Source organism: Oncorhynchus mykiss, chromosome 11, assembly GCF_057628025.1.
Source record: "Oncorhynchus mykiss isolate SJ-2025 chromosome 11, ASM5762802v1, whole genome shotgun sequence".
In the NCBI taxonomy this organism is placed as follows: domain Eukaryota; kingdom Metazoa; phylum Chordata; class Actinopteri; order Salmoniformes; family Salmonidae; genus Oncorhynchus; species Oncorhynchus mykiss.
In genome coordinates this window covers 75236488-75260344 of record NC_143032.1, presented here as the reverse complement: position 1 = coordinate 75260344, position 23857 = coordinate 75236488, and the positions used below count along the sequence as shown (strand labels likewise).

Below are 23857 nucleotides of genomic sequence, written 5' to 3'. Positions count from 1 at the left end.
ATGTGGTGCAGTATTAATATTTGCATGGTAAACAGTCTGGGCTTCCCGAAGGACATGTGGTGCAGTATTAATATATGCATGTTTAACGTTCCAGGCTTTCCAGAGGGCATGTGGTGCAGTATTAACATATGCATGGTTAACGTTCCAGGCTTTCCAGAGGGCATGTGGTGCAGTATTAATATCTGCAGTTTTAACAGTCCGGGTTCCCAGAAGGCACGTGGTGCAGTATTAAGAAATAGATATCAGGGCAAAAGTGCATTTGAAGGCAATATGAGGGCAAAAGTGCGTTTGTCTCATAAAAAAAGAGCTGGTGTGGTTGTGAAAAGAATGGAGGGAAGACAGGCGGGTGGAGAGGAGAAGAGAGCACGGAAGAGAGGAGGAAAGAGAGGAGGGAGGGAGGGAGGGAGGGAGGGAGGGAGGGAGGGAGGGAGGGAGGGAGGGAGGGAGGGAGGGAGGGAGGGAAGAGAGGGGGGAAGAGAGGGAGGGAAGAGAGTAGGGAAGAGAGGAAGGGAAGAGAGGAGGAAAGAGAGGAGAGAAGAGAGTAGTGAAGAGAGGGAGGGAAGAGAGGGAGGGAAGAGAGGAGAGAAGAGAGGAGGGAGGGAGGGAGGGAGGGAGGGAGGGAGGGAGGGAGGGAGGGAAGAGAGGAGGGAAGGAAGGGAGGGAGGGAGGGAGGGAGGGAGGGAGGGAGGGAGGGAGGGAGGGAGGGAGGGAGGGAGGGAGGGAGGGAGGGAGGGGGGGAAGAGAGGGGGGGAAGAGAGGGAGGGAAGAGAGGAGGGAAGAGAGGAGAGAAGAGAGGAGAGAAGAGAGGAAGGGAAGAGAGGAGAGGAGAGAAGAGAGGAGGGAGGGAGGGAGGGAGGGAGGGAGGGAGGGAGGGAGGGAGGGAGGGAGGGAGGGAGGGAGGGAGGGAGGGAGGGAGGGAGGGAGGGAGGAGAGGAGGGAAGAGAGGGGAGAAGAGAGGAGGGAAGAGAGGAGGGAAGAGAGGAGAGAAGAGAGGAGGGAAGAGAGGAGGGAAGAAACAGGGCATTCAGAAGGGGAAGATGGGGAGGCATATCAAATAGAAAGGAAAACAGCAAGGATAAATTAACTAGAGCAATGACAACATTTCTTAGACTATAACAAATCTGTTTCATGTCAGTTTTATGTTGTATCATTCTGAACTATTTTTAAACATAAGTCAATCACTGCAACAAATAAGCTACTATACATACAGTTAAAGTCGGAAGTTTACATACACCTTAGCCAGATGCATTTAAACTCAGTTTTTCACAATTGACATTTAATCTGAGTAAAAATGCCCTGTATTTGATCATTTGGGATCACCACTTTATTTTAAGAATGTGAAATACCAGAATAATAGAAGAGATAATTATTTATTTCTGCTTTTATTTTTTCCATCACATTCCCCATGGCTCAGAAGTTTACATACACTCAATTAGTATTTGAAAGCATTGCTTTAAATTGTTTGACTTGGGTCAAACGTTTCAGGTGGCCTTCCACAAGCTTCCCACAATAAGTTGGGTGAATGTTGGCCCATTCCTCCTGACAGAGCTGGTGTAACTGAGTCAGGTTTGTAGGCCTCCTTGCTCGCACACGCTTTTTCAGTTCTGCTACACATTTTCTATAGAATTGAGGTCAGGGCTTTGTGATGGCCACTCCTATACCTTGACTTTGTTGTCCTTTAGCCATTTCGCCACTACTTTGGAAGTATGCTTGGGGTCATTGTCCGTTTGGAAGACCCATTTGCAACCAAGCTCTAACCTCTGATGTCTTGCGATGTTGCTTCAAAATATCCACATGATTTTCCTCCCTCGTGATGCCATCTATTTTGTGAAGTGCACCAGTCCCTCCAGCTTCAAAGCACCCCCAAAACATGATACTTTCACCCCCGTGCATCACGGTTGGGATGGTGTTCTTCGGCTTGCAAGCATCCCCATTTTTCCTCCAAACACATAGATGGTCATCATGGGCAAACAGTTCTATTTTTGTTTCATCAGACCAGAGGACATTTTGCCAAAAAGTTTCATCTGTGTGCAGCCTCAAAAAGTAGTCTGGCTTTTTTATGGCGGTTTTGGAGCAGTAGCTTCTTCCTTGCTGTGCGGCCTTTCAGGTTATGTCAATATAGGACTCGTTTTACTGTGGATATAGATACTTTTGTACCTGTTTCCTCCAGCATCTTCACAAGGTCCTTTGCTGTTGTTCTGGGATTGATTTGCACTTTTTGCACCAAAGTACGTTCATCTCTAAGAGACAGAACGTGTCTCCTTCCTGAGCGGTATGACGGCTGCGTGGTCCCATGGTGTTTATACTTGCGTACTACTGTTTGTACAGATGAACTTGGTACCTTCAGCCATTTGGACATTTCTCCCGAGGATGAACCAGACTTGTGGAGGTCTACAACTTTTGATTTTCCCATGATGATGTCAAGCAAATAGGCAAAGAGGCACTGAGTTTGAAGCTAGGCCTTGAAATACATCCACAGGTACGCCTCCAATTGACACAAATTATGTCAATTAGCCTATCAGAAGCTTCCAAAGCCATGACATTATTTTCTGGAATTTTCCAAGCTGTTTAAAGGCATAGTCAACTTAGTGTTTGTAAACTTCTTACCCACTGGAATTGTGATACAGTGATTTATAAGTGAAATAATCTGTCTGTAAACAATTGTTTGAAAAATTACTTGTGTCATGCACAATGTAGATGTCCTAACTGACTTGCCAAAACTATAGTTTGTCAACAATAAATTTGTGGAGTGGTCTAAAACGAGTTTTAATGACTCCAACATAAGTATATGTAAACTTCCGACTTCAACTGTACATTGTTTACAGTTTACATACAGTATTGCAACAATCCATTCTACTAACCTTCTTCCCCTGTCGTCTACTGTACGGATTCTACAGTAAAGAGCACATTGTTCGCCTTTGGACGTGTTCTTGTAATCTTGAATTAAAGCTACAGTTTATTGTCTGTGTGTGTATTTCTTTTCACAATGTGTTTTATTTTGTTTTGGTTTTGACAAATACATTTTCCCAGAGAGTAATGGAAAACATCAGATGATCATAACTCTTGGTGCTGCCCTAAAAATGGCATCCTCTCCTTTACCTCGCCTCCCTGTATACTGTAGCTTCAGCTCTCCATCAAGTCCGGTCTCTGGTCTCATCTCTCCCCCACTGCTGCGGTGCCTTTAATTCACAAAGCTTCTCTCTCTAAAGCCCAGCCACCTTCCCAACAACATGCTGATGGCTTGGTTTTACTAGCTTAATTAAAGCACTGTGTTGTGAGGATAATATATATATTGTTTTATTGTTTCTATTCTAATCCAGGAATCCTGGAAGATTCTTTTGATCAGGATTATATTTGTAATTGATTCTCCCTACACACACATACCACTAGAACACACACTGCTTAGATCAGGGATAGGCAACTGGCTTGCCACGGATCAATCAATCATTATTATAATAATTCTGTTCATGATCAGTCAAGATCTTACCTTACTGTTGTGAGTTAGAATAGTAGAATACACAAAGTGCAATTTAGAAATGTGGTTGTGCATCAGCAGTTTTTCTTATTTCAGTCACTGACAGTCACTCAATTAGCCCATGTCAGCAAAAATGTGATTGATTTGTAAATTAGTTGAGCCAACTATCTAATTACCGACTGGGGGGGCCCATTGATTTTGATAGTCACTCTCACCCAGATATCACATTAAAAACTGAAAACACCCTATGGCAAAATGTATAGAATTGCAGGAAATTTGCTGTGGATGTGTATGAATGTGGGTAAGCACACATACACATACACATACACATACACATCCATACACTACAGCCCCTCATGATGAGTTCAGATTTTTGTGGCCTCCACCCCCAACAAAGTTACCCATCCCTGGCTTAGATAATCCTTGTGATTCACAGCATGGTGTCGTGTTGTCGAGCTAGTCTTCGCTCAAATCGCTGCTTTAAACATTTCAATTTAGAACAAAATCACCAGATAACGGTTCCACCCAACCATGGCTCACTCCCTCACCCCTAACAACATCTCCTATTGAGAGCATGCTCTGCTAGCTTCATGTCCTCTCTTAAAGTCAGTGGCCACCGTTTTGATTAGTTACAACTGCAGCACAGCTCTGGGCTCTGTCAGATCAGCGTCCCAAATGGCAGCCTATACCCTTTATAGTGCACTACTTTTGACCAGGGTGCATAGGGCTCTGATCAAAGTAGTGCACTATCGAGAGAATAGGGTGTAATTTGGGACAACCCATATCAGTGGGAAAGGAGACTATTAAGCCATCTAATTCAGCTGGCTGTGCTACAGGGGAATGGGGAGATGGTTGTTGGCTCCCACCCTCCCCAGCACAGGGAGGTCTCTGCCATTAACTCGGTATGACTCAAACCAATTTGTTGGACACAGCTTGGTGTCATTGTTCTGCTTCCTGGAAAACAAGTCAGGCCAGACTGATTTCTACTTCGAAGAGAAGCAACAACACATATTCAGTTTTCTCTAGATCAACAACACACATATTCAGTTTTATCTAGATCAAACTGAATATATGTGCTGTTGATCTAGATCAAACTGAATATATGTGCTGTTGATCTAGATCAAACTGAAAATATGTGCTGTTGATCTAGATCAAACTGAATATACTCTATGTGTTGTTGATCTAGATCAAACTGAAAATATGTGTTGCTGATCTAGAGCGAAGTGAAAATATGTGTTGTTGATCTACAGCAAAGTTAATATAGGTATTGTTGATCTAGATCAAACTGAAAATATGTGCTGTTGATCTAGATCAAACTGAATATACTCTATGTGTTGTTGATCTAGATCAAACTGAAAATATGTGTTGCTGATCTAGAGCGAAGTGAAAATATGTGTTGTTGATCTACAGCAAAGTTAATATAGGTATTGTTGATCTAGAACAGTGGTTCACAAACTTTTATAGTCCCGTAACATTCAACCTCCAGTTGCTTACTCTAGCACCAGGGTCAGCACACTCACAAAATGTTGTTTTTTGCCATCATTGTAAGCCTGCCACACACACACACTATACGATACATTTATTAAACATAAAAATGAGTTGTTGTCACAACCCGGCTCGTGGGAAGTGACAATGAGCTCTTATAGGACCAGGGCACAAATAATAATAATAATAATCAATAATTGTGCTCTTTATTTAGCGACCTTACGTATAAAACTGTATTTGTTCATTAAAAATGGTGAATTACTCACCATAACCAGAAGTACGCTGGTTATCAAGGGGCAGTGTATTGACAAGATGTTTTTAAATTGAGAGACAAGCTTAAAGTTTTCTTTACTGACCATCATTTTCACTTGATGACGTGGTTCTCGCAGGACTGGCCTATCTGGGTGATGTTTTTTCTCCCTGAATGATCTGACTCTCCACAACTATATTTGATGTGCGGGTCAAATTGAGGGTATGATTAAGAAATTGGAGCTCTTCTCTGTCTGCATTAACAAGGACAACACACAGGTCTTTCCATTGTTGTATGATTTTTTTGTGTGCAAATGAACTGAAGCTCACGGACAATGTCAAATGTGATATAGTGAAGCACCTGATTGAGTTGGGTGCGCAATTACAAAGGTACTTTCCCGAAACGGATGGACACAAACAACTGGATTTGATATCCCTTTCATGCCCTGCCTCCAGTCCACTTACCGATATCTGAACAAGAGCCTCATTGAAATTGCAACAAGCGGTTCTGTGAAAATTGAATTGAATCAGAATCCTCTGCCAGGTTTCTGGATTGGACTCTGTTCAGAGTATCCTGCCATGGCAAATCGCGCTGTTAAGACATTGATGCCCTTTGCAACAGTGTAACTATGTGAGAGTGGATTCTCGGCCCTCACTAGCATGAAAACTAAATACAGGCACAGACTGTGTGGGAAAATATTTAAGACTGAGACTCTCTCCAATACAACCCGACATTGCATATCGTGTGTGAATCCTTTCAAACACACCCTTCTCTTTAACCTGTGGTGAGTTATTGACAATTGTTAATGAACAAATACAGTTTTATATGTAAGATGGCTAAATAAAGAGCAAAATTATCGATTATTATTATTTGTGCCCTGGTCCTATAACAGCTCTTTGTCACTTCTCACGAGTCGGGTAGTGACATAAACTCACACTCATTCTTATGTTTAATAAATGTATCGTATAGAGTGTGTGTGGCAGGCTTACAATGATGTCCAAAAACAACATTTGAGAGTGCGCTGACCCTGGTGCTAGAGGGGGTACGCAGCTGGAGGTTGAATGTTTGAAGGAGTACGAGATTATAAATAGTTTGGGAACCACTGCTCTAGATCAACAATACCTATATTCACTTTGCTCTAGATCAACAACACATATATTCACTTTGCTTTCGATTAGAAATAGAAACTGCAGGTGCAGAATTTCCTCTGTGGTTCTGGTTTGTCTTGTTCCTCACAGAGGCTCCCTGAGGGAAACATTGTGCAGAAGTGCTTTGGGTATTTGCTCTCTTTCTACTCTCTCTCTCTCTCTCTCTCTCTCTCTCTCTCTCTCTCTCTCCTCTCTCTCTCGTCATCTCTGTTTTTTCTGGCAGATTTCTGTCTCTATTTGTCTGGACATGTATGTGATGTGTCTGGTTGTGTATGCAGTATGGATCTATTGTACCTGTTATATTCCCCCGCTGTAGTTTGCTGTATAAATTACCATTCTCTTGTCGGATTATCCTGGGAAGTGTTCAATGCTTTTCAAGGTGGATACCAACATATATAAACAAAGTTTTAGCATAAAGAACTGAGTTGTTATGATTTCAAAAATATATATACAGTGGGGCAAAAAAGTATTTAGTCAGCCACCAATTGTGCAAGTTCTCCCACTTAAAAAGATGAGAGAGGCCTGTAATTTTCATCATAGGTACACTTCAACTATAACAGACAAAATGAGAAAAAAAATCTATTTAATTTACTTGCAAATTATGGTGGAAATTAATTGGTCACCTACAAACAAGCAAGATTTCTGGCTCTCACAGACTTCTTCTTTAAGAGGCTCTGTCCTGTATTAATGGCACCTGTTTGAACTTGTTATCAGTATAAAATACACCTGTCCACAACCTCAAACAGTCACATTCCAAACTCCACTATGGCCAAGACCAAAGAGCTGTCAAAGGACACCAGAAACAAAATTGTAGACCTGCACCAGGCTGGGAAGACTGAATCTGCAATAGGTAAGCAGATTGGTTTGAAGAAATCAACTGTGGGAGCAATTATTAGGAAATGGAAAACATACAAGACCACTGATAATCTCCCTCGATCTGGGGCTCCACGCAAGATCTCACCTAGTGAATGACCTGCAGAGAGTTGTGACCAAAGTAACAAATCCTACCATCAGTAACACACTACGCCGCCAGGGACTCAAATCCTGCAGTGCCAGACGTGTCCCCCTGCTTAAGCCAGTACATGTCCAGGCCCGTCTGAAGTTTGCTAGAGAGCATTTGGATGATCCAGAAGAAGATTGGGAGAATGTCATATGGTCAGATGAAACCAAAATATAACTTTTTGGTAAAAACTCAACTCGTCGTGTTTGGAGGACAAAGAATGCTGAGTTGCATCCAAAGAACACCATACCTACTGTGAAGCATGGGGGTGGATACATCATGCTTTGGGGCTGTTTTTCTGCAAAGGGACCAGGACAACTGATCCGTGTAAAGGAAAGAATGAATGGGGCCATGTATCGTGAGATTTTGAGTGAAAACCTCCTTCAATCAGCAAGGGCATTTGTCACGAGTCCGACCGAGGGTGTTTCCCTTTCCCGGGCAGGTGGCGCTCGGCGGTCGTCGTCACCGGCCTATTAGCTGCCACTGATTGTTTTTCCTTCCCCTCCTTGTATGTTGAGTGGTAGCACCTGTGAATGTTTGATTAGTTTGTCTTTATTAGACAGCCGGCCCGCCTGGTTGTTGTGCGGGATTATTTCTATGTAAACCTTCGGCTCTGTGGTATAGGCACGTGTTAGTGTCCGGTCGGGATTGTTTCCCATTGTACATTTTGATTTCCCTGTGTTTTGGGAACGTAACGTTTTTGTGAGCACCCTGTGGTGCATTGGTGCGATTAAAAGACGCGCAGCATTGAACTCTCTGTCTCCTGCATTTGACTCCACACCCACGACACCCGGAGCATTACAGAATCCCGCACCAATCAAATTGATGGAGTCAGCAGGAGCAGCAGCCAACCCTCTCCCATCGATGGAGGAACGGGTTCTCCACCACACCACCGTCCTTCATCGGATCGGATCCGCGATGGATCAAGTGATGGAGAGAATGGACAGATGGGAGAGGAGTGGGCTCCTCTCTCCGCCTTCGGCACCCACGGTTCCGGACTCCCCATCTCCCGACTCCAGCACCCTCCGTCTGACGCTACCGAGGGCTTATGATGGAGCGGCGGCGGGTTGCCAGGGGTTTCTGCTCCAGCTGGAGCTATACCTGGCCACCATCAGACCCACTCCCTCAGGAGAGGAGAGGGTGAGTGTCCTCATCTCCTGCCTCACGGGTCGTGCCCTGGAATGGGCGAACGCGGTCTGGAATGGTCCAGACTCAGCGCGGGAGCACTACCCAGAGTTTTCCCGTCGCTTCCGCGCCGTGTTTGATCACCCTCTAGACGGCCGAGCGGCGGGAGAACGACTATTTCACCTCAGGCAGGAGAGGAGGAGCGCCCAGGATTACGCGCTGGAGTTCCGGACCTTGGCAGCCGGATCTGGGTGGAACGACAGGGCCCTCATGGACCACTACAGGTGTAGTCTCCGAGAGGATGTCCGCCGGGAGTTAGCGTGTCGGGACACCACTCTGTCACTGGATCAGCTGATTGACATGTCCATTCGACTGGATAATCTGCTGGCTGCCCGCGGGCGTTCAGAGAGGGTCCTGTGCGTTCCACCACCCAGCCCCTCCGCTCCCATTCCGATGGAGTTGGGAGGGGCTGCGCCGAGGGGTACCGGAGGAGGCCTTCCCTGCACCAACTGTGGTCGGAGAGGACACACGTCTGATCGGTGCTGGGGGGGTCCGTCTGGGAGTAGAGATGGCAGGCGGAACGCTTCTCGGTCACCCCAGGTGAGTCAGCATCAAACTCACCCAGAACCCCCTGTTGGCCACATGTTTGTCTTAACTTTTTTCCTTCGCTTTTTTCCCTCTTCCCAGCATAGGGCGCTCGTCGATTCAGGCGCAGCTGGGAACTTTATGGATCGCGGACTCGCCCTTAAATTAGGGGTTCCGCTGGTGCCGATAGATTCTCCTTTCCCCGTGCACTCCCTAGATAGCCGGCCATTAGGGTCAGGGATGGTCAGGGAGACCACGGTCCCACTGGACATGGTGACGCAGGGGAATCATAGGGAGCGTATCAGTTTCTTTATTATTGACTCGCCTGCGTTTCCAGTGGTGCTGGGGACTCCCTGGCTGGCCCGGCACAATCCTAAAATTTCGTGGAAACAGGGGGTTCTCCAGGGGTGGTCAGAGGAGTGTTCTGGAAGGTGTTTGGGAGTTTCCATCGGTGCTACGTCGGTGGAGAGTCCAGACCAGGGTTCCACGGTGTGCATTCCCCCCGAGTATGCCGATTTGGCAATCGCTTTCAGTAAAGTGAAAGCGACTAAATTACCACCTTATCGACCGGGAAGGGATTGTACGATAGATCTCCAGGTAGACGCTGCGCTTCCCAAGAGTCACGTGTACCCGCTGTCCCAGGAGGAGACGTTGGCAATGGAGACATATGTCACGGAGGCGCTGGGACAGGGGTACATTCGGTCCTCCATTTCACCCGTCTCCTCAAGTTTCTTTTTTGTGAGGAAAAAGGAGGGAGGCTTGCGTCCGTGTATCGATTATAGAGGTCTAAACGCCATCACAGTGGGGTATAGTTACCCTCTACCTCTCATCGCTACGGCGGTGGAATCGTTCCACGGAGCGCAGTTCTTCACAAAACTGGATCTCAGGAGCGCGTATAGTTTGGTGCGTATTCGGAAGGGAGACGAGTGGAAAACCGCATTTAGTACTACATCAGGCCACTATGAGTACCTCGTCATGCCGTATGGGTTAAAGAATGCTCCAGCCGTTTTCCAATCCTTTGTAGACGAGATTCTCAGGGACCTGTGCGGGCAGGGAGTGGTGGTTTATATCGATGACATTCTGATCTACTCGGCCACTCACACCGCGCATGTGTCTCTGGTGTGCAAGGTGCTTGGTAGACTGCTGGAGCATGACCTATACGTCAAGGCTGAGAAATGCGTGTTCTCTAAACGAGCCGTCTCTTTTCTGGGATATCGCATTTCCACCTCGGGGGTAGTGATGGAGGGTGACCGCATTAGGGCCGTGCGTAATTGGCCGATTCCGACCACGGTAAAGGAGGTGCAGCGTTTTCTGGGTTTTGCCAACTACTACCGGAGGTTTATCCGGGGTTTTGGCCAGGTAGCGGCTCCCATCACCTCACTGCTGAAGGGGGGCCCGGTGCGTTTGCAGTGGTCAGCAGAGGCGGACGGAGCATTCAACAAGTTGAAGGCGCTGTTTACTGATGCGCCCGTATTGGCGCATCCGGACCCCTCTCTAGCATTCATAGTGGAGGTGGACGCGTCCGAGGCTGGGGTGGGTGCCGTGCTGTCACAGCGCTCGGGTACGCCACCAAAACTCCGACCCTGCGCTTTCTTCTCAAGGAAGCTCAGCCCAGCGGAGCGTAACTATGATGTGGGGGACCGGGAGTTGCTAGCGGTGGTTAGAGCTCTGAAGGTGTGGAGACACTGGCTTGAGGGGGCTAAACACCCCTTTCTCATCTGGACCGACCACCAGAATCTGGAGTATATTCGGGCAGCTAGGAGACTTAACCCACGTCAGGCAAGGTGGGCCATGTTCTTCACCCGGTTCCGATTTACTTTGTCTTATAGACCGGGCTCCCAGAACGTGAAGGCTGACGCACTGTCCCGCCTTTATGACACGGAGGATGGGTCCACCGAACCTACTCCCATCCTTCCCGCCTCGAAGCTGGTAGCCCCAGTGGTATGGGAGGTGGACTCGGACATCGAGCGGGCGTTACGGGCTGAACCCGCGCCTCCTCAGTGTCCAGTGGGGCGAAGGTACGTGCCGCTTGGTGTTCGGGACAAACTGATTCGGTGGGCTCACGTCCTACCCTCCTCGGGTCACCCTGGGGTGACGAGGACAGTGGGGAGCCTTCAGGGGAGGTATTGGTGGCCTACGTTGGCTAAGGACGTTAAGGGTTATGTCTCCTCCTGTTCAGTGTGCGCTCAGAGTAAGGCTCCTAGGCACCTTCCTAGAGGGAAGCTACAACCCCTCCCTGTTCCACAGCGGCCATGGTCACATCTGTCCATAGATTTCCTAACCGATCTCCCGCCGTCTCAGGGGAACACCACGGTTCTGGTAATTGTGGATCGGTTCTCTAAGTCCTGCCGTCTCCTCCCGTTGCCCGGTATCCCTACAGCCCTACAGACTGCGGAGGCGTTATTCACCCATGTCTTCCGGCACTACGGGGTGCCGGAGGACATCGTTTCTGATCGGGGCCCCCAATTCACGTCCCGGGTATGGAGAGCGTTCATGGAACGTTTGGGGGTCTCTGTCAGCCTGACCTCCGGTTATCACCCCGAGAGTAATGGGCAGGTGGAGAGAGTGAACCAGGAGGTGGGTAGGTTTCTGCGGTCGTATTGCCAGGATCGGCCAGGGGAGTGGGCACGATACATTCCCTGGGCTGAAATGGCTCAGAACTCACTACGCCACTCCTCTACTAACGTGTCCCCCTTTCAGTGTGTGTTGGGGTACCAGCCGGTCCTGGCACCATGGCATCCGAGCCAGACCGAGGCTCCTGCGGTGGAGGAATGGGTACAGCGCTCCAAGGAGACCTGGAGGGCCGTCCAGGAATCTCTACGACAAGCGAGTGGACGGCAGAAGAGGAGTGCTGACCGCCACCGCAGTGAGGCCCCCGTGTTTGTACCGGGGGACAGGGTCTGGCTCTCGACCCGAAACCTACCTCTCCGCTTGCCCTGCCGGAAGCTGGGTCCGCAGTGTGTAGGGCCCTTTAAAGTCCTGAGGAGGATAAACGAGGTGTGTTATCGATTACAACTCCCTTCCTATTATCGTATTAACCCCTCGTTTCATGTGTCTCTCCTCAGGCCGGTGGTAGCTGGTCCCCTGCAGGACAGTGAGGTACCGGAGGTCCCTCCCCCCCCGCTGGACATCGAGGGGTCCCCGGCGTACACGATCCGGGCCATTCTGGACTCAAGACGCCGGGTGAGGGGCCTGCAGTACCTCGTGGACTGGGAGGGGTACGGTCCGGAGGAGAGGTGCTGGGTACCGGTGGGGGACATCTTGGATCCCTCCATGTTGAGGGATTTCCATCGCCTCCATCCGGATCGCCCTGCGCCTCGTCCTCCGGGGCGACCTCGAGGCCGGTGTCGGCGCGCTGCGGGAGCCACGCGTCAGGGGGGGGGTACTGTCACGAGTCCGACCGAGGGTGTTTCCCTTTCCCGGGCAGGTGGCGCTCGGCGGTCGTCGTCACCGGCCTATTAGCTGCCACTGATTGTTTTTCCTTCCCCTCCTTGTATGTTGAGTGGTAGCACCTGTGAATGTTTGATTAGTTTGTCTTTATTAGACAGCCGGCCCGCCTGGTTGTTGTGCGGGATTATTTCTATGTAAACCTTCGGCTCTGTGGTATAGGCACGTGTTAGTGTCCGGTCGGGATTGTTTCCCATTGTACATTTTGATTTCCCTGTGTTTTGGGAACGTAACGTTTTTGTGAGCACCCTGTGGTGCATTGGTGCGATTAAAAGACGCGCAGCATTGAACTCTCTGTCTCCTGCATTTGACTCCACACCCACGACACCCGGAGCATTACAGCATTGAAGATGAAACGTGGCTGGGTCCTTCAGCATGACAATGATCCCAAACACACCGCCCGGGCAAAGAAGAAGTGGCTTCGTAAGAAGCCTCTCAAGGTCCTGGAGTGGCCTAGCCAGTCTCCAGATCTCAACCCCATAGAAAATCTTTGGAGGGAGTTTAAAGTCCGTGTTGCCCAGCAACAGCCGCAAAACATCACTGCTCTAGAAGAGATCTGCATGGAGGAATGGGCCAAAATACCAGCAACAGTGTGTGAAAACCTTGTGAAGATTTACAGAAAACGTTTGACCTCTGTCATTGCCAACAAAGGGTATATATCAAAGTATTGAGATAAACTTTTGTTATTGACCAAATACTTATTTTCCACCATAATTTGCAAATAAATCATTAAAAATCCTACAATGTAATTTTCTAAAATTTTGTCTGTCATAGTTGAAGTGTACCTATGATGAAAATCACAGGCCTCTCTCATCTTTTTAAGTGGGAGAACTTGCACAAATTGACTAAATACTTTTTTGCTCCACTGTAATAATCTCTCATTCAAATATTTTGGTTACTGGATTTGGTAACAGATGCAAAAAAAGGTCATTTTAAATGACTAACATTAATTATGATTTTTTAAATTATAATAATCTTGGATTAGCTGTCACCTGAAACGGTAGTTTAGTGTTAATGTTGATAATGAACATCTTGGAAAGCTTTTCCCTGAAGGGCTGCATTCATTTACCCATGCTGCACTGCAAGATGTTGTCAACCATATGGCACATTTCAATAGCAAATAATGACTGGGAACAAGATGTATATTTTAGAGATAAAATAGATACATGGGTATTCCTAACATTTTTCGGGGTACTGCGATGCAGTAAAAAATGAGTGAAAAATTCAGAGAAGGGGGCCCTGTATTTGGCTGTCAGCCTAGCATATGACAGATTTGTGGCTATTTTCCTGAGATGTATTAACAGCAGATTGAGCTTATCAGCATGACCCAGATAGATGAAGTACAAATGTTGCAGAGGTTGGTCCTATTTAAAATGCTTCACTATAAAGGGACACATCAGGCTCCCCGGAGACAGCCAACTGTGTACAATCCTAAGGTCCCTCCCGCATTACAATTCTACCTAGCCTCAAGGAATGTGCTGCTGTTCCTAATATTGGAACACTGTTCTGAGTTGTAAGGCATGAATGATTCAGTGGCTATATGACAAATATAGGAGAATTGACTGTGATGCTAACCTGCTCTAATTGACCTTACAGACAGCCTGATCAAACATCCAACCATGTACTTGAAATGTTGCATGTTTACAATTAACTTTGCCTGTTGTATAACATTTTGGGCTGGAATCCATCCCTATCGCTGAAGTATCGTGGAAGATCCGCAGGAACATCGGCTTTACATTTCAATCCATCTATAACGCGATACTTCTGTGGTACGGATTGATTCCCGCCCTTATTCTGCATAGAACAATAGTGTTAGCATGCCCATGCCTTGGTTTGCCATTATGTTCGGTCAAGGATTACCTTGTTGATTACCTTGTTGATTACCTTGTTCATTACCATGTTGATTTGAGTGAGAATTTAAAAACATGATAGATTAGACCTGTATGTTATAACTAAAGTGTTACTCATGTCCCACACAATTTTGCATAAACAGGTGATTTGAGACCTGCAAATTATTAAGGAGGCCTGAAAAAGCTGGACAATGATCTCTATGAGACTTAAAGAAAACAGGCCTGGAGGGCTGCTGCCTGCTGCAGGTCCTGTGATTGTGATTACGTTGAACCACGGTCCACGAGAGGGTATTAATTCCTACCTCCCTACATCACAGCACCACTCACTCACTCACTGTAACGAATGTCGTCGGGAGAAGGAGAAGAGGACCGAGGTGCAGCGTGGGAAGTATTCATAATACGTTTAATAAATACGAACACTTAAACAAAAACAACAAACGAACAGTTCTGCAAGGTGCAATACACAAAACAGAAAACAACTACCCACCAACACAGGTGGGAACAGGCTACCTAAGCAACGATTGACAGCTGCCTCTGATTGGGAACCATACCAGGCCAAACAGATAGAAATACAACACACAGAACAAAACATAGAATGAAAAACATAGAATGCCCACCCCAAGTCACGCCCTGACAAAACCAAAATAGAGACATAAAAAGGAACTAAAGTCAGGACGTGAAAGTACCCTCACCGCGGGTCCAGAATAGGAGGGAGACTCTGGCGGTGCCGGACAGGCGGGAGACTCTGGCGGCTCCGTAGTGAAGGGCGGCTCTGGCGCCTCCGGACTGTCGGGCAGCTCTGGCAGCTACGGACAGACGGGCGGCTCTGGCAGCTCCAGACAGACGGGCGGCTCTGGCAGCTCCGGACAGATGGGCGGCTCTGGCAACTCCGGACAGACGGGAAACTCTGGCAGCTCCGGACAGACGGGCGGCTCTGGCAGCTCCGGACAGGAGGGCGGCTCTGGCAGCTCCGGACAGGAGGGCGGCTCTGGCAGCTCCGGTCAGGAGGGCGGCTCTGGCAGCTCCGGACAGGAGGGAGACTTGGTTCTGGGAGCAGGCACAGGACTCACCAGGCACGGTGCCTGCCTGGTCACTCTCTCGCCACGGTAAGCACGGGGAGTTGGCTCAGGTCTCCTACCTGACTTCGCTAATCTGCCTCTCGTGCACGTTACCTCGAGCCAATTCCTCGTAGTGTCGCCGCTCTGCTCTAGCTGCCTCCAGCTCCTCTTTCGGATGGAGATAGTCTCCCGGCTGTGTCCAGGTTCACTTGCCGTCCAATATTTCCTCCCATGTCCAGGAGTCCATTACACGCTGCTTGGTCCTTTGGTGGTGGGTAGTTCTGCAACGAATGTCGTCGGGAGAAGGAGAAGAGGACCAAGGTGCAGAGTGGTAAGTTTTCATAATACGTTTAATAAATACGAACACTTGAACAAAAACAACAAACAAACAATTCTGCAAGGTGCAATACACAAAACAGAAAACAACTACCCACCAACACAGGTGGGAACAGGCTACCTAAGCATGGTTCTCAATGAGAGACAACGAATGACAGCTGCCTCTGATTGGGAACCATGCCCACCCCAACTCACGCCCTGACCAAACCATAATAGAGATATAAAAAGGAACTAAGGTCAGGACGTGACACTCACTCTCTCACACACACACACTCACGCACACACTCACACACACGTACGCACAACTCACACACTCACAGACACACACGCATACACACACACACCTGGCCTTAGTGACACGCTCATTTAAATAAGCCGAAGCTGTCAAGCGGCACGCAGAGCTCCCAGCAAGCACCACAGAGTGATCTAGCCCGCAAGATAATAAGAATAAAATCATGGCGGATAATTCCTTTCTCTCTATCAGGAATAATGTACCTTAGTAGAGGAAGAGAGAAATAGAAAACAAAAATACTGTTGGGCTGACTGCATTCAGCTCTATGAGAGAGAGAGAGAGAGAGAGAGAGAAGAGAGAGAGAGATACTGTTCAAAGGAATGATGACTTCCAAGATGTTCAACATGCCCCTCACTCGCTGACTAAAGAGAGCTAGGAACTGTATGGGCCCAATTTCACGCCATATGTATTGAATTTAAAATCAAATTAATCAGAAACATGAAAAATAAAGTTGAAACGGTAAGCATTATATTATCGAAGGAGGGTTAAATTATGGATGTTTAATTTTTTTTTAAATTAAATTAAAAGCAAAATGTATAGAATTTTAAAAAAAATCATTTTTAAAGCGAGAGCAAAATTCTGTCAAATTATATTTTTAAAACATTTTGAAAACGACTGCCAAAATTGTTTGAAGTTAAACATTCCCATCAACCAATCCTTTTAAATCCATTTAGCCTTTGCTCTTGCCTGCATTTAGTATATTTTGGTTACGCTACACGTATCTTTGCTTTCCATGTCTGTTTCTTTGATTTCACTGCCAGTTTTTTCAATTGCGAGTTTTGGCAATTTTCTTCTCTTGAAGAGTTTGGAGGGAGGCGTAGACAATGAGTATCCATTGGTCCACTAGTTTTGAGGTGACGGTTCATCTTAACCCAATCAATGAGGAATCAATGTTGTCTGTGCCCAATAATGTTTGTACCATGTTTTGTGCTGCTACCATGTGTTGCTACCATGTTGCTACCATGTTGCTGTCCGCAAAGGTGCGGACTCCGGCCGCAAAACCTTGACCTATAGGGGAGGGTCTGGGTGGGCGTCTGTCCGCGGTGGCGGCTCTGGCGCGGGACGCGGACCCCACTTCACCATTGTCTTAGTCCGCCTTATTGTCCGCCTCCCTGGCTTACTCACCATGGCCACCCCTCTCAATGACCCCACTGGACAGAGGGGCTGCTCGGGACAGAGGGGCAGCTTGGGACAGAGGTGAAGCAGCTGCTCGGGACAGAGGGACAACTGCTCGGGACAGAGGGGCAGCTGCTCGGGACAGAGGGGCGATAGCAGCTCGGGACAGAGGGGCGATAGCAGCTCGGGACAGAGGGGCAGCAGCTGCTCGGGACAGAGGGGCAGCTGCTCGGGACAGAGGGGCAGCTGCTCGGGACAGAGGGGCAGCTGCTCGGGACAGAGGGACAGCTGCTCGGGACAGAGGGGCGGCAGCAGCTTGGGACAGAGGGGCGACAGCTGCTCTGGACAGAGGGGCAGCTGCTCGGGCGGCCCCTGGCTGACTGACGGCACTGGCGGCCCCTGGCTTACTGGCGGCCCCTGGCTGACTGGCGGCCCCTGGCTGACTGGCGGCACTGGCGGCCCCTGGCTGACTGGCGGCACTGGCGGCCCCTGGCTGACTGGCGGCACTGGCGGCCCCTGGCTGACTGGCGGCACTGGCGGCCCCTGGCTGACGGGCGGCACTGGCGGCTCCTGGCAGACGGGCGGCACTGGCGGCTCCTGGCAGACGGGCGGCACTGGCGGCTCCTGGCAGACGGGCGGCACTGGCGGCTCCTGGCAGACGGGCGGCACTGGCGGCGCTGGGCAGACGGGCGGCGCTGGCGGCGCTGGGCAGACGGACGGCGCTGGCGCCGCTGGGCAGACGGGCGGCGTTGGCGGCGCTGGGCAGACGGGAGGCTCAGCTGGCGCTGGGCAGACGGGAAGCTCAGCTGGCGCTGGGCAGACGGGAAGCTCAGCTGGCGCTGGGCAGACGGGAAGCTCCGGCAACGCTGGAGAAGAGGAAGGCCCTGGTAGCGCCGGAGAGGCGGGAGGCTCCGGCAGAGGCGCCGGACAGGCGGGAGGCTCCGGCAGAGGCGCCGGACAGGCGGGAGGCTCCGGCAGCGGCGCCGGACAGGCGCCGGACAGGCGGGAGGCTCCGGCAGAGGCGCCGGACAGGCGGGAGGCTCCGGCAGCGGCGCCGGACAGGCGGGAGGCTCCGGCAGAGGCGCCGGACAGGCGGGAGGCTCCGGCAGAGGCGCCGGACAGGCGGGAGGCTCCGGCAGAGGCGCCGGACAGGCGGGAGGCTCCGGCAGCGGCGCCGGACAGGCGAGAGGCTCCGGCAGAGGCGCCGGACAGGTGGGAGGCTCCGGCAGCGCTGGAGAGGAGGAAGCCCCTGTAAGGATGGGCCGGAGAGACAGCCTGGTACGGGGGGCTGCCACCGGAGGGCTGGTGCGTGGAGGTGGTGACGGATAGACCGGACCGTGAAGGCGTACTGGAGATCTTGAGAGCAGGGCTGGCACCAACCGCCCTGGCTGGATCTTCACCCTAGCCCGGCAGATGTGGGGAGCTGGGATGTAGCGCACCGGGCTAAGCACGCGTACTGGGGACACCGTGCGCACAACTGCATAACACGGTGCCTGACCAGCACCACGCCCGCCACAGTTAGCACTGCTAGGAGCACCGTAGTGCTGAGATGGCACAGGACGTGCAAGGCTAGGGAGATGCACAGGAGGCCTGGTGCGTGAGGCTGGCACAGTCTTCACCAGACCCCTCGCACGCACCTCAGGATGAGTATGGATAGCTGACCCCGGTGCCATTAAATCCCTGACACGCTCCGTCGGGCGAATGTCGTGCCTCATGCACCAAACCAGCAAATCCCTCATATCTCTCTCCTCCAATTTCCCCATTAACTCCTTCACAGTCTCTGCTTCGCTCACCTCCAACACCAGCTCTGGTTCTGAGCTCCTCCTTGGCTCCTCACGATAAACGGGGGGAGTTGGCTCAGGTCTGACTCCTGACTCTGCCACACTCCCCCTGTGCCCCCCCCCCAATACATTTTTGGGGCTGACTCTCGGGCTTCCGTCCGCGCCGCCGTGCTTGCGTCGCCAACCTCATTCTCCTGTAACCTTCTGCGCACTGTTCCATCGAATCCCAGGCGGGATCCGGCACTCTCCCTGGGTCGACCGCCCACCTGTCTATCTCCTCCCAAGTTGTGTAGTCCAGATTCTGCTCCCATGTCCCAAAATCCTGATCTCGCTGTTGCTGTTCCTGCTGCTGCTGCCTCTGTTCCTTCTCCTGCTGCTGCTGTTGCTGTTGCCCGTTACCACGCCGCTTGGTCCTGTTTGGGTGGGTGATTCTGTAACGACGTTCGTCTGTAGGAGGAGAAGCGGACCAAAAAGCAGCGTGGTGGTTATTCATGTTCTTTAATGGAAAACTGAACGATACATGAAATAACTCAAATCTACAAAACAACAAACGGAACGTGAAAACCTATACAGCCTATCCTGTGACAACAAACACAGTGACAGGAACAATCACCCACAAACACACAGTGAAACCCAGGCTACCTAAGTATGATTCTCAATCAGAGACAACTAATGACACCTGCCTCTGATTGAGAACCATACTAGGCCGAAAACATAGAAATGCCCCAAAACATAGAAAAACAAACATAGACTGCCCACCCAACTCACGCCCTGACCATACTAAATAAATACAAAACAACAGAAATAGAGGTCAGAACGTGACAAAAGTTTAAATTAATAAAAATAAAAATGAAAGACTTTTTCTCTATTGGCTACTTAATCAGAAGGTCTGATGTCACCACTATACGTAAAATCGTTCCCTGTGTCTGCATGTTCTAAACATGGTAAACCAGTTACCAAAACCTACGCCGAACTTGGGCAACAGGTAAGTCATATGTTTACCAAAGTAGTTACATGGATTGTCATTAAATGTATTAGATATACATGCTTCTAATGTCCGTACATTATTGACCCGTGACAATTTTGAAGTACATTAGCTTATTTGACTGGCTTTGGTGTCAGACTAGCTAGCCAAATGGAAATGGAATGAATCACAAGACTGTATGCCTGTAACGTTACAGCGACCCACTGTCAATCGTAGTGAAAGGTTTGTCCGTATGTTCTCCCAGAATAAATGAATGAGTGAGTGAGAGTGAGTGAGTGAGTGAGAGTGAGTGAGTGAGCGTGAGTGAGAGTGAGTGAGTGAGAGTGAGTGTGTGAGAGTGAGTGTGTGAGAGTGAGTGTGTGAGAGTGAGTGCGTGCGTGCGCGCACGTATGAGAGAGTGAGACAAAACAGAAACAACAATAAATAGCTATTCCCATAACAATACCTGATAATCTTTCCTGATACCAGCTGGTTGGTTGACAATTTTCCACATTTCAAATGACCGTATTCACATGGAGGCGCATTATGGAGATGCTTCTGTACAGGTTGAGTTGCAACACCTTCCTCTGGATCTTGATTACTTACAGTTTATCTGCACCAATGAGATTATATTGATCAACTCACTAGCAAATCAAGAAGTAGTGCAGGGTCTGTGTAGCCTAGTCAGTGCTGAAATGGAAGAAAGATGTGCCTCATCAATTGTTGTTGATGAGTTGGGTGAAATGGATCTGCCTGTACCTTGCATCGCCAAACTGCTTGGCATCTCAACACAAACTGTTCAACGCAGAATGCAGGAATACAGTATCGCGGTGAGGGGAACATACCACCAAATGACAGATGAGGAGCTGGACAATGTGGTGGCCACAATTATGACAAGTTCACCACCATTAAGCTACGAAATGGCGAGAGGATGTCTGAAAGCACTAGGTCATCGAGTCCAGTGGATTTGAGTGTGGGACTTAATGCATCGTGTCGATGCTGCAGGAGTACAGGAAATATTGGCACAACTTGGATGTGTTGTCAGAAGAACATACTCTGTTCGGAGTCCTCTTTCCTTCCTACATGTGGACACCAACCACAAGTTGATCAGGTAAGCTCAGACCACCTTCATCTTAGGGGTATACATTTAGTCATGTAACTCATTGCCCACTCAATGCTGTCTCTGTAATATTTCACTGCAAGATAGCTTATTTGGCAAGTATACAAAACAGTACAAAACAGTCTTTCAACAGATTTGGCTTTGTAAATTTTGGTGGCATAGATGGCTTCTCAAGAAAGGTAACCGATTGATTTCCAATGGTATTTGAAGTCGGTAATGTTCATCTGACTCAATGTAGGTAATCCAATGCTTTCTATTCAAAATGGGTTTGAATTACACAACAGCAGTTTTATATACATGTGTTATTTTTTTGTATTACACAATCAGTTTCACAATGATATCCTATAGATTATGTACCTAGGTGCAGCAACCAACAACAAAGCATCAACTGACCTTGCATGGCTTTCCGGTAACAGCTTCATTCCCTCAGTAGTGCTGTGTGGAATCAGGCATGTGTTTGTATATGGACACCGTTGGTTGCTTTGTATATGGTCTCGAATCAGACCATATGCCAGGTCTGACTGAGGCCTTGTCTATCAAGACAGATACATATTTACGTTGACCGAGTTTCATACACCACACTGATTGATTTAAACCTTGAATTATGATGAACAGTTGCCTTGATTATAACCCTTGTGTCTGTGTCATGTTTCATGTTTGTGGTTGTGGCAGGGGAAGCTTTATCTCCACTATTCGTGTGTATGCTGAATACATAGAGTATGACCACATATTATTACAATTTGACTGGTACTATACTTTCTGAAGTATAGTTAGGCAGGTGGCCTACACTTAAATCCCGTATCCCCCCCCCCCCCCTCCCCCCCACACACACACAACACCTGCTTAAGTCCCGTGTACACGCTCTCCCTCCCACACAACACCTGCTCACTCACTCATACACAGACACATCCCACTATTTTCCCTTCTTAAAGCCCTACCCCCCTTGTTTCATGTTTTGGTTTCTTCCTGTTTTTATTCTGCGGTTGTTACATGCAGATCCATACGCATAGTTCACGTGCACACACTGAATGTCATTTGATTTTAACTTGTAATTCCCATAATCAATTGATTATAATCCCTACACTGAGTAGAGAAGACAAGCTGTGCTGTTTCATGCATAATTGGTATCTGAATGTTTCGCAAAGGAGTGCCTTATTCAAACAAGGAGTTTGTTCGACATGGTGCGATCTTTTTGCTGGTAAAATTAATTATGCGAGAAATGTCAGTGGAGACGCTTTTGTGCGCAAATATTGATATAATAACCATCATATCGAAGTCAAATTAGTCACCCGATGATACAGTATGTTCTGTATGCCTCAGGAAACCATGCAGTTTATTAGGCTACAGATTAAGTCAATTCTGAACTTCACAGCATGGTGAATGTGCACAGTTATCTTGATGCAAATTTGCTATAAATATTTAGAGTCTTATTCTGGGGACATGACGATTGATACATGGCTGCCGTTTCACAAATAAAAATATATCATCCATAATAATCTCATCATATAGACTAGTCTACCTGCACAGCCTACAGTGCGTGAAGCTGTTGTATTTTAGCTAGAGAGCACGTGTCAAGACCAGAGTGGGCACATTTGCTATTTAACACAACAGTTTTTGTGACAAAACTATGCGTAGACTTGAAAATGTGATGCATTTTGTGTACACTACGTCAACACGCACTGATTTTGTATGTTCTACAAGTCCGTTTGATGGAAAGACGAACTTATGGGAAATTTTGCATGTTTTCTTTATGCACATTTTTTTATATTTGCATGAAAATCTTTCGTCAGTTGGATGGAAACCCAGCTATAGAATCCAATGTCAATTCAATCTCTCACATGCGACTGAGTATAGAAACGGTTCAATTCAACAGGAGAAGGTGAAGTAGAAATGCAAAGTGCCTTAGAATACCTTGACCAATTACATCTCCTTATGCTCAGAAAGGTTAAAATAATAATAGTGAGTTGTGTAGGGCAGAGGACTGTGTATGACGTTCCATCTCGCTTTCAGGTTTGAACGGTTATGGCAGGACATGTGGATGGCCGTGTCACACATATTTTACAATGTCCTACACTTTGGAAGATGAGGGCTCCCTTGACCAGTCAAACAGCCTTCACCTATTCTGTGTGCACGCTGTATTCCTCCCGCACCTCCAAGCAGACCTAGACACCTTTACTAATGGATAAGATAACCATTCCCTGCGCACAGAGCAAAATCTGACCCCCAACCAGCCATGGGAAATAAGACAAGCACAGCATCCTGTCACCGTCCTTGGCAATGTGGAGGTATAGATTTAAAGGAGCCGTATTGAAAAAGCTATTAGTCTTATCTGAAAAAAGGTGGTTGTTTGTAAATTAACATGATTTCCATGTATATGATTTAAACAACTTGGATGGGGACGACGCCTGCCTGCCGGAGGAACATGGCCAGGGAATTGTGGTCCCACCAGTGGATTGCCCGGTGACAGAGCAGGATATGACACTGCTCAGAGCAGCCATCGACCCAACCTCACCAGCTCGAGCCTATGGACAAGATATTTCTGCATCTGTCCTGAACTACCTGCTGCTACTTACTGAATGATGCTTATGTCTGATGGATCTCTGCTTGATACTGTTGCAAGGAATATCTATTTAGTCCAGTCATTTTAAAATTGCTGCAATGTTATGAAATGTGTTCCGGGCAAACTGAGATCAATTGGCTGATTTTGATTGGTTACTAATGTTGTGGAAAGTTTTTTCCAAAGATTGAGGCAGAGACTTTTTAATTGTATAACAGAAACATCTTTAATGAAGCAGCTGCAGGGGAAATCTATTTCTGATTTCACA

At 48.2% G+C, this 23857-nt stretch overlaps 1 pseudogene; it reads left to right on the top strand.

Moving 5' to 3' along the window:
* Window positions 1-20445: 20445 nt before the first annotated feature.
* LOC149979866 (uncharacterized) lies at window positions 20446-23218 on the top strand (annotated as a pseudogene).
* Window positions 23219-23857: the final 639 nt, after the last annotated feature.